Here is an 11,395-nt window from a genome sequence, read left to right on the forward strand (position 1 = left end):
TGCGGCTCAGAGTGTGTGTTTTGAGAAATGCATTTTAGGAATTGGTCTCCATCCAGCGCAACCTAGTGGATGGAGAATTGCACAAACAACAACACTTCAACAAGTGGAAACTTTATCTGCCAATTTCGATGAAAGAGTCTGTGTCTACAGTTTAAAGCCTCTACAAGTAGCCTATGCGAAACTGCCAAGACTAAGTTCTTAAAGAAGCTTTCTCAATTGGAGGATAAAAATTTCCACAGTATCATGAATACATAATTATCCAGACTAACCAAACTAGTCTGTATCCTAAACCATGACTTTTACTTAAAAATATACGTACTTCCAAAATGGATTTATTCAATATTTTAAGTACAAACATATTGAAAAACTGGTTCAATGCACACGACTGATGCAGGTCAATTATTGGATTGAGTGCACCAAGGCATAGGTTAAACACCATGGGACCATCAGTAACCAGGGTTGAGAAAAACTCAGGGTTTTTTGGGTTTTATTTAAAAAAGATGCAAAAAAGGTAGATTCATGCTTATTTCACCTCAAATACTACTTTTTACCAATGAAATGCCTCTCACTCATAGTACATGCTGGCATAACTCAATAAAATAATGCACTAGGGCTGTTTAACTATATGAGGCCTTCTTGCATAAATGAGTTTTAGTGTAGTACAAAGTGGCATTACTTGATTTTTGTGTACAGAAATAACCACTGTGTTTTCAATTTACCCTTGGAAATTTCCTTCACAATCACATCCTTAAGTCCTAATTTGAAGTTTGTTTTAAGTACCTTGTAGTACTTTGGTTCATTTTTTCAATTTTCTGATAAAAAATGGACAAATATGATGCTCTGGGTTTTTTTATGTTTTTTTTTTGAGTTTTTTTAAGTGGCGGGTTTTTTTGGGTTGGGTAAAATACCGACAACTCTGTCAGTAACAGCAAGCAGAAACGAAGCAACTCATGTGGCATTAGCTGGAGTGGTGGACTATACATATACCAGGAAAAAAACTTACTATCAATCTAAATTGTGCCAAAAAGCATGGCTGATAAAAATGTTAGATACACCACTCCTATCTATAGCAAATTATTGAGCAGCCAATATCATCACAACATCATTAAAGCAAACATACAGTATATCATAAAACTATGAGTGTAATAGGTTGCTCATTGCAGAATGCAGATGGTGCGTTTAGTATTTGTATGATATTAGTACAAACCATCACACAATGAAGATACAAAAGCAATCGACAGCATGAATGATACAATCCATATGAGCCCAGTAGTTTGTATTTGTGTTGCATTTTTACAACCATTAATTGATTACAATTATAATATAACAAGCAGTTTTGCACAATCCATGAGAGGTAGGAATATTACAAAAAAGAAAACCTATTTTTAGCAAAAAATGAGATAAAATTTAAAACCTTTATGGTTAAATATAAACAATCCTTATTTTCACCAGAATTATAGCCTAATCATCAAATCACCATTCTTAAATCCATAATTGTTGGCAGACAACACATTTTATCACAGTATAACTATCATTACCACAGTCAAAAAAATGCTCAATACAATGTAATATAGGCCTACCGTACATGATTTATGTCTCAGCTAAACATAAAATTATTATAGTGAACATACTCTTGAAACAATTAGTTGGAGGTCATAGCAAACTCAAAATGATCAAATTAAAACACATAAAAAGCTAAAATTATAAGATAAAACCGCATTCCACAAGCATCACAGTATCTCCAAAGTGTGAAGATTGTGTACGTCATTGAAATATACTTCAGAAATTTCAAAGTAAAGGAGACAGAATACACATCTAAATTTACAACACGAAAACATAAGAATCTTTTGCCACAAAAATAATTAGGTTATCTTAATAACATTGTGATACGTTTGAGGGTAGATAAGTTGTGCAAATGCCAGCAGTTGATAAATGCAGAATAGCAGTACTTAGCCTACCAACATTGTGATACCACATTATCTTTCTTGGCCTAGTCAATGCTAACTTTAGCCTCATATAGAGAACACATACTAATTATTGCCTAAAGTGTATGTTTCTCAGCCACTTTAAGTTGTACTACACATCAGTATTTCATAAATATTACAACGTCTGTTGAATAAGACTTACGTTGATTTATCAGGCATTATGATTGCTGAGGGTTTCAGATAGTTGTGGGTAGGCTAGCTATAAGTGAGCTAACTTACTCATGCAGAAGCTGTTCTTTAGAAATTTTTAAAAATTTTTGTAAGGAATGAAAGTATTTTTTGATTAGCTACGGCTTTGAAATACCGTACTAAATAAAGTGTATTTTGTTACATCGAATAGTTTCTGCTGCACCCACATGGCGTAAGCGTAACATACAACCATGGAAACTGCTTTTGTATGACGTCATTTTTCGGTGTTGTCAAAAACATTTAATTTTTTTAAATTCAAATTAAATTTCTTGAACAAATATTTCAAACAAATCTTTTCATAACTTTATGAAGCAGATATCAAACTGTTACAAACAAGAAAAATGCAAATTTTACTTACGATTCAGCTTCAGACATTGTGAGGCTCTTGAAGTGCTATGCTTTTTATGAGATAATTCTTATTTTTTCGACAAACAATACAATAAAGTCCAATGAAATGAAACCCTGATTACGCTTTATTTTGCATAAATTAGGCTAATCTGTAGCCTGAGCTTGGTTGAAGCAATAATAAGCTTAGCAGAAGTATCTGTCATGCAACTCTAAACAAGTTGACAAAAATTGTTTTGTTATTTTTGAAAAAATTCTTATGGTTTTACCAAAAGGTTCAAGTTTCACACTTAGGCTGATACCCAACCTAATGTTCTTGTTTATCGTGTGTCACACGGCCGTAGCCCAGAGCACGAAGGCTCTGGAAAGCAAAGCCAAATTGTTCTTATTACCGTCTACCGAGAGATGTACGGTAAACTATTTTGAAAAAAATTCCATGCAGGTGAAAGCAAGCACACCAGAAGCATCACACCATCAACTAACTTTGATTATAGCCTACAGGCCGCGAATTAATCCTCATGTTGAGGGTGTAAACATCATAAAAAGCTGTTTTTACTGTTTTGCCAATTTGCACAACTGTTGATGGATAGCCTCCCACATCTATGGAGGGCGGACACACCGCAAAAGTTATCTAAATCACATTGCCCCTATTTTTTACCGTGCAAAATAACTTTGAATCTGAACACATTGTAGAAAAAATACTTCGTGTTTTTCTCGAGTTGCCGAGTCTCCTAATTAGTTCACCCATCAGAGGATTGTGCATGATAACAGCAAGATTTGTTTTCAACTAAAAATATTGGGCTATGCGGGGGATCGACAAGCTATTTGGCCTAAAAACTTGGCCTCTGTTAATCTAAATTTCATGCCTGAAGCCTGCCGGCTGTGTCACTCGTCACTAGTTCGACTGGCATAAGCTTGCATCGGTTTTGATGCCGTTTCAATAGTTGATTTTTCGTAAGAAATTGTAGGCTGACGATCATCGCTAGTCACAAAAACTACGGTAGGCTACGTCAAAAATCTTAGTTTTCAAAAAAAGGCAGTTTGAACATATAGTGGCTGCACTACATTTTCAATTTTGCATTTACATTTATTTCAAGAGATAGAGATGTCGCAGTTCTCAAAACAAAAAGCACTCACTAAAGAAAGAACAAAAATGAAGAAGATCAGAGTTTGGCTAATTCTTCCCCTTTCTGACAAAAAGAAGTCATTCACATTTTAGCAAAAATGGAATTATGGAGGATTACATATGGAAAAAAAATCTCACAAAACAAAGCCCACAAATGAAGCTTCTCTTTCAGCAAAGTTTGTTCTTTCAGTGTAATGCTAAATTGTATTGAGTAAAAATAAACGCGTTTCATCAATTTTCTCAGAACAGTGTTTTCGGGGTTGCTTCTTTTTATCAGAAAGGGGCAGAATTAGCAGGGACGATGACAGGATATTTTGGGCCCGGTACCAATGAGATCCTTGGGCCCCAAATCAGGACACTTCTAAGAAAAAACACTCTATTTAAAAAAAATGCTGTGGTTTCTTCATGTTTCCAAGCCCCTTGAAAGGTTTCGGGCACTAAAACTTATCCCGGGGGGCCCGGATTCAAAAGAACCCCCTGGACCCATCTGTCCACGCTACTGCTAATTATCCCATAGTTTTTGTTATAAGCCATAAAATTTAAACTGCACATTTTTCATTTAAAATTGCAAACTTTGTGTGATGAAATTGTATCTTAGTTATCCGCGAACCGAAAAAAATCATTTAGGCTACCAAAGTGGATACAATTCTAAGCTTATCATATAGACCTGTCTAACTACTAGTAACTTCAGTCATCGAAACATTTTTTTTTATCTGGCTATCCCCAAAAGTCACACATTTTCCAATAGTGTTCTTCGTTAATGGGCAGACATTACGACAAAGCTCTGAGCCCATCTGTAATGGTGAGAAAAAGGCAACACAATAGAGACCAATAGCTTTTCAATGTAGACAAAGAGCAGGTTATGTGTACACTGCACAGTGCACAGTACATAGCCAAAGCCACAATTAACTTTCTTATGTCACCAAAAGGTGTCAATAAAGAAGTTGTTGGATTTTGAATGTTCTTTCTAAGCATTGCATAACATATTCGGACAGGGGTAAATTTATGAGAGCACCATACTATAAAAAACTTTTAAAACTGTGACATTAAAGAAATAAAACCAGTCAGGTTCAATACCTTGAATAATTTTGATAAAGCTTTCTCAACAATAAACGCATTTTTTTCTTTATCTCACTGTATCCCATGCGCTTCCACAGCGCTACTTTGTAAAACGAAATAATCACATCCCCGAGATTATTTATTAGTTTCATATAACCGATGTAAAACTTTAACTTTTTGAAGACTCAATATTGTTTCACAAAGGCATAACTACAATCAGTGATTGACTTGGAGTTGAGAGAAAGACTGAAATTCAATATGTTGGCAAATGTGCTTACGTCACAAAACATAACGTATGCTGACTGATTATTACGTTTCCGATGCTTCTTTAGCAAAAAACAATCCTCTTCAATATCGTAGCCCTTATCATAAGACAGCTTCAAAATGCAAAGCTTCTAGAAAACCGATCTGCCATCTGTTCCACAAGTGAACCACCCTCCTTGCAAAACCTTTTTACATTATTTTAACGTTTAAACAGCAACTTTCACAGACTAGGCATTTCCCCAAAGAGCAAATTTCGCCATTTTTTACATTGATTCAACGTTTGCAGATGTTGAATTAATGTAAAAATGACTGATTTTAATGTTTGGGTTTGTAAGGCCAAGCTTTCGTATTGAACATACGTGAGTTATCATTTCGTCCGATTTACATTTAAAGAAATTAGTTTGAAAGTCATCATCATTATGTTCCTCGATTTGAGGGTTGGATACAATGCACCATTGTTCTCGACCATGAGCTGCGCGTACTGCATTTTCATAACTTAAATTTGTCCATTTAGTGATGTTTGATGTCTAAATCATTCTTGATCTGTCTTTGTTTCTTCTACCATTTATCTTTCCTTCTATTAATGATCTTTGTAACGAGTTTTGCCTTATTGTGTGTCCGAAATACTTCAATTTTCTTTCTTTGACTATTTGTAAGAGAATTTTACTTGAATTGAATTTGGATAAAAGTTCATCGTTAGTGATTTTTTGTTTCCATGAAATTTTTAACATTTGCCTGTATGACCAGAGCTCGAAGGCATCGAACCGTTTTTCCATTTTTTGTGATACTGTCCAAGTTTTAGAGTTGTATAAAAGGGTTGACCAGATATAACATTTTAGTATCCTTTTACGAATTGATAAATTTAAACTTTGATTGATTGAAACATTTTTCATTTTTCCAAATATAGTTCTTGCAATTTCTATCCGTCTTAAAATTTCATGTTCACACCTCCCATCTTCAGTTATTAAATGTCCAAGATAAGAAAAAGATTTTACTTTTTGTATATTTTCTTTGTCAATTATAATTTGGAGTACTGGAGTGTCTGGTGATTTTGAGATTATCATTGATTTAGTCTTTTTAGTGTTAATTTTCATATTAAAATCTTTGCCAATTAAGTTGACATTGTCCAATATTTCTTGAAGATCTTCTTGTGATTTAGCCAACAGAACAGTATCATCAGCTGTATCATCATCAGGACAGAACAGTATCATCAGCTGTATCATCATCAGTGCAGAACAGTATCATCAGCTGTATCATCATCAGTACAGAACAGTATCATCAGCTGTATCATCATCAGTACAGAACAGTATCATCAGCTGTATCATCATCAGTACAGAACAGTATCATCAGCTGTATCATCATCAGTACAGAACAGTATCATCAGCTGTATCATCATCAGTACAGAACAGTATCATCAGCTGTATCATCATCAGTACAGAACAGTATCATCAGCTGTATCATCATCAGTACAGAACAGTATCATCAGCTGTATCATCATCAGTACAGAACAGTATCATCAGCTGTATCATCATCAGTACAGAACAGTATCATCAGCTGTATCATCATCAGTACAGAACAGTATCATCAGCTGTATCATCATCAGTACAGAACAGTATCATCAGCTGTATCATCATCAGTACAGAACAGTATCATCAGCTGTATCATCATCAGTACAGAACAGTATCATCAGTTTGAAAGTAACGTTGATTAAACGTTACATATTGTCGGCTGCATAGCCGAGTGGTGAGAGCCCTGGAACGGCAATCGAAAGGGCGCCGGTTTGACACCGCTAAAGAGCATGCGGCTGTGTCTCGGCTGGCTGGACACCATGCGGCTGGACACGAAGATTGGCTTCCTTGTCTTCCCGTCCACTTAATCTAAATCTTCAACCACTGAGTGTAAGCCTGGATACGACAAATGTTACATATTGATTTTAATTATCTTGGATGTCCATCAATCAATATTGACATTGTATCCAGTTTCAAGAGCTCTTGAATTCACTCAGTAGTAGGCTTACGATTATTTTTCAATCACCTTAACATTTTATTACGGTTAAGTGACACAAAACAGCATCTCTTATGAATGCCTTGTTCAAGTCTACACCTGGCAACACTCTCATTGCTTGCAATATCAAATCAAACGTAACTATTTAACCAAACAATTAAACGAAATTTTTATCCAAGACAAAAATCGACTATTATATGTTTGATTTTGACAAACGTTTTGCAATGATTCCATTTGCAATTACTGCACAATGCAATTTTATCTTTCAATCTAAAAACTAAATTTATCAAAGTGTAAAACTTTCAAAATTTTCTTAAAAGTTCTTATCAAATCAAGCCAATTTATTGTGTTACCTTATTCAAATAGATAAGGCACTAATGATGCTCTACAACAGGGGTGACGAACCTTTTTGCGGTCGCGGCCACTTTGTCAATTACACATGAGTTATCGGACCACACAACTTTTTAATCGTAATCTACTATGACATCTTTTAAAAGCGACTCAAGATATTATTCATGAAAAGTAACAAACGGCAGATAAAAGTAATAAAACCATTAACCAACACAGTTGAAATGATCTTACGCAGAATCGAAACATACAACAGTAAAAAATAAAAACAAATTAACTTGAGCAAAAAGGATAGAGCAACAGTACTTGCACTGATAATGAAGACAGTATAATTTTCGAAGCGTTTGCTTTCATATGAGTATAATTTCTTTTTTTTTGGCTCTATCCTTTTTGCTCAAGTTGACTAAATGTTTCGACCATTATGCTCCGAAACAACAAATCAGTTAATCAAATTTCTTTTTCAAACAACAAACAAAAGCCCATGCGAATCATACAGCTGATGCTATCTAATGCAGCGTTGAAGCATAAAATATTAAAAAATCACATTGAAGCATTGAATTTTTTTGCTTAGTGGGATTTTTGGAAAGTTTTTTTGCTTGACTAAGCGTTCAACATTAGGTCGAACAGACGATGTGGCAACTCTCAGCTGCATACTAAGATTTTCATCTGTCAGCCTCGACCTGTAACGACTTTTTGTAAAGTGCATTTTAGAAAAGAACTGTTCGAATAGGTACGTGCTGCCGAAAACAGGTGATCATTTGAGAGCGCGAGCTCTCAAGTTTGGAAACTCTTCCTTTGATAAATATAGGCTACACGATAAAATTCAAGCAACGGCTTGTTCACATAGCCTACATTGCTTTTAGCGTGTCATCACTCTGTAGTTTTATGAGTTCAAGTTGGAGCTCATAGGGTGCAGAAGCAGGTGTAACATTGAAGGGGATAGAAAAGACATCAAGCTCCAGTTCTTTGCTTTTGATATCCTGAAATTTGACATTAAAAGTTTCCAAAAGACTTGAACATTCCAAAGCGTATTGAGTACATGAAGTTGGATTGTGTTTTTTCAATGTGGGAAAATGCGCGCAATTGTTATCTTTCAACTGATTTTCCCAAAGGCTCAGCATTGACATGAAAGATTTGACCTTGGAAAACATCGAGTGCAACAGTTGACCTGGCCCTTGAAGTTGTACATTTAAGTCGTTTAAATACTTAGTGACATCTAACATAAATCCTAAATCGCACAACCAATTTTTATCTTCCAGCTCAGTCAAAGGACACTTCTTCAAATTCATAAACTCAATAATTTCTAGCAGAAGAGAATGAAAGCGCCCAAGCATATTCCCACAACTTGTCCAACGAACAGCACTGAAATAAAGGAGATCATCATAGTCTGCATCAAAGTCTTTGAGAACTTGCTTGAATATGCGGATGTTTGGATCTCTCTTTTACTAGAGTTAATGCAGTCTGTAACTACCGATATCACATGATCAAACTTCACAGATTTTGCGCAAAGGCTTTGCTGGTAAATAATGCAATGACAAAATACCAACTCATCATGTCGAATTCCTTTTGCATCCATTTCCTTCTTCAACAATGATCATCAACAGTATTATAGCCGATGCGGCCTTTGATGAACTAGATGCTCAGTTCGTAAATTTTTCCAGTGTTCCCTTTGTCGCGCAGTGTCCCAAAGTGTTCTTGGTTGGCTGATCGATGTATTGAAATTGGATATAAATGTTGTTCGTTGTCTGCCACGAGCACGTTTCCCGAGCACGTTGGTATCAACAATGATACCAACCCTTTATGTTTCCCAACCATAGCTGGTGCGCCATCAGTAGCAACGCCACACAGCCTATCTAATGGTAGGTTGAAGTTGCCTAAGGCTTGGATGAGCTCTTTTGTCTTTAATGCATGAGTGATTGTCAAATTTTTTTGCGGGCCCCACAAAATTCTTTGACGGGCCGCAGGTTCGTCACCTCTGCTCTACAATCTACATGCATTTAGATCCCCTATTCTTAATGGAAATCAATGAATAAAAATATTATTGTAAAATCCGCTTAATAAATGCACAAATGATAAATCCATTCGCTTATTAAATCCAATTTGCTTTAGGACGGAATTTTGAATATTCATTATTTAAGTATGGCGTGCATGCTTATTGATTAAACCGCTTATATTAAAAATTGCTATGGACCTGATGTGGATCGATTAAGCGGATTTCAATGTAATATTAATTTAATCATCGGGTCTCCAGTCACTCTCCACGTATATCTCCAAAGAGGCTTGTGAATTTTAATGTTTCTGCCTGCACTCAACTTTAAATTTACTAGAAACGTTATTGGCATTCTAGTATTTATTTACTGGCAGTAAACAACGCCCATAAAGTGGATGTAATGCTTTCTTGGAAAAGACGATGAGTTTTGGACTCAACTCATTCTTATAAGCAGAACATAAATGAGGGATAATGAGATGTTGTATCAATAAAGATGGTGGTAAAAATATCTGAAACTAGCCATCAAATCGAATAGGGGATTATGTACAAGGTGCTTAGTTTCATCATCTGATTCTTTTGTGTTTTTATTCCCCTACTGAAATAACTTTACTGTGTTCTAAGAGTTCCATACCTCTGCTATGCTTGGTCTGCATTGTGTCTGCTGTGAAATATAAAATTAGACAAAAATCTGGATACAAAATCTGTTGAAATGAAAGAGAAACAGCAGTTGCAAAAGAAAAAATATTGGACTTAATTTTTACTGAAAGGTTTGTTTTTAGTCTGCAGAAAATTTTTGGCTCAATTCAGAATCCTTGCTGGTCTGTACTATCCTTCAGGCAAAAGTATTCAAGTGATCCTGTCTAAATGTCCCCTACAAAGAAGTTGAACTCTAAAATCTAGTCGATTCCCTTGCCGCGGTTATTCAAAACCAAAGGGTAGTTCGAAATTGAGCGACAGATTTCAGGAAAAAATTAAGCAAACTAAACGGAGCAAAAACTGAAACAAATTTCGGACTGAAAAGAAAAGAGGCTTTGTTTCTTGTCAATAACTTTCAAAATACTTTTGCTTTTTTTTCGAATAGCTCTATTTCTAATTCAGAACTTCAGCAAATCTCATACGTCTAGTTGTTTCGAATGTGAAACGTCTCACTAGTGATTATTGCAACCACCTACACAACTTCCATGGAGCAAGGTTTGTGCACTACTTCAACTCCGAGATAGAAAAAGTCGTTTTTTTTTTATGTTGATTTAACCTTTGCAGATGTTGAATCAGTGTAAAATGCCGGATTTTTTTTGTAGTAACTTTGATAGTCAGCTGCTTGTGATGTCGGATAAACGTAACAAAGACAGACGCACACCTTTCTATTGATGAGCAGCTTTTAGAATCGCTTAAAACAACAAGAAAGATGCTTATAAATGAAATTGTTGACATTTGCAGCCAAGTGCTTTGAAAAAAGATTTGATCAAGTGCTCGATATGTAAACAGCCTCACTTCTGTGTGTAGAATGGTATAACTCCGCTGGGCATCGAAGCGGTATTTTGAACAGAACCAGATTCATCAACAACAAATATATTTTGACACCAGTACACCAACAGTTATGAAGCTTTTGTATGAGCAATAATGGTAGGCTAATGCAAAGGAATTTATTCTCACACGAGTCAGTTCAATCATAAATATTTATGATACGGGGTCTTTATGATACGAGGATTTTTGTCTAATTATCACACGAGTCAGTTCAATCATAAACATTTAAAATATTTATGATTGAACTGACTCGTGTGAGAATAAATTATTACAAGACGTGTAACCGAGTCGTTCATATCAAGCATTGTTGTGGGTTTGACACCTGTCAGAAGATATTTCATTTTCTTGATAATGGAAGGCTACTGTTTTTTTTTTTTGTATATATATTACCAGTGTTGTACGCGTCATTGAAATAAATTGACGGCGTCAGCGTCAGCGCAAATTGCCTAAAAACTTTACGGCGTAAAGTATTGCGTAAGCTCTTAAAGAATTTGACGGCGTCAGCGTCAGCGCTAATTTCTAGCGTTATTTTTTGCCAGCGTATTATAAGACGGAAATATT

The sequence above is a fragment of the Aplidium turbinatum genome, chromosome 6 (assembly GCF_918807975.1).
Source record: "Aplidium turbinatum chromosome 6, kaAplTurb1.1, whole genome shotgun sequence".
Classification (NCBI taxonomy): domain Eukaryota; kingdom Metazoa; phylum Chordata; class Ascidiacea; order Aplousobranchia; family Polyclinidae; genus Aplidium; species Aplidium turbinatum.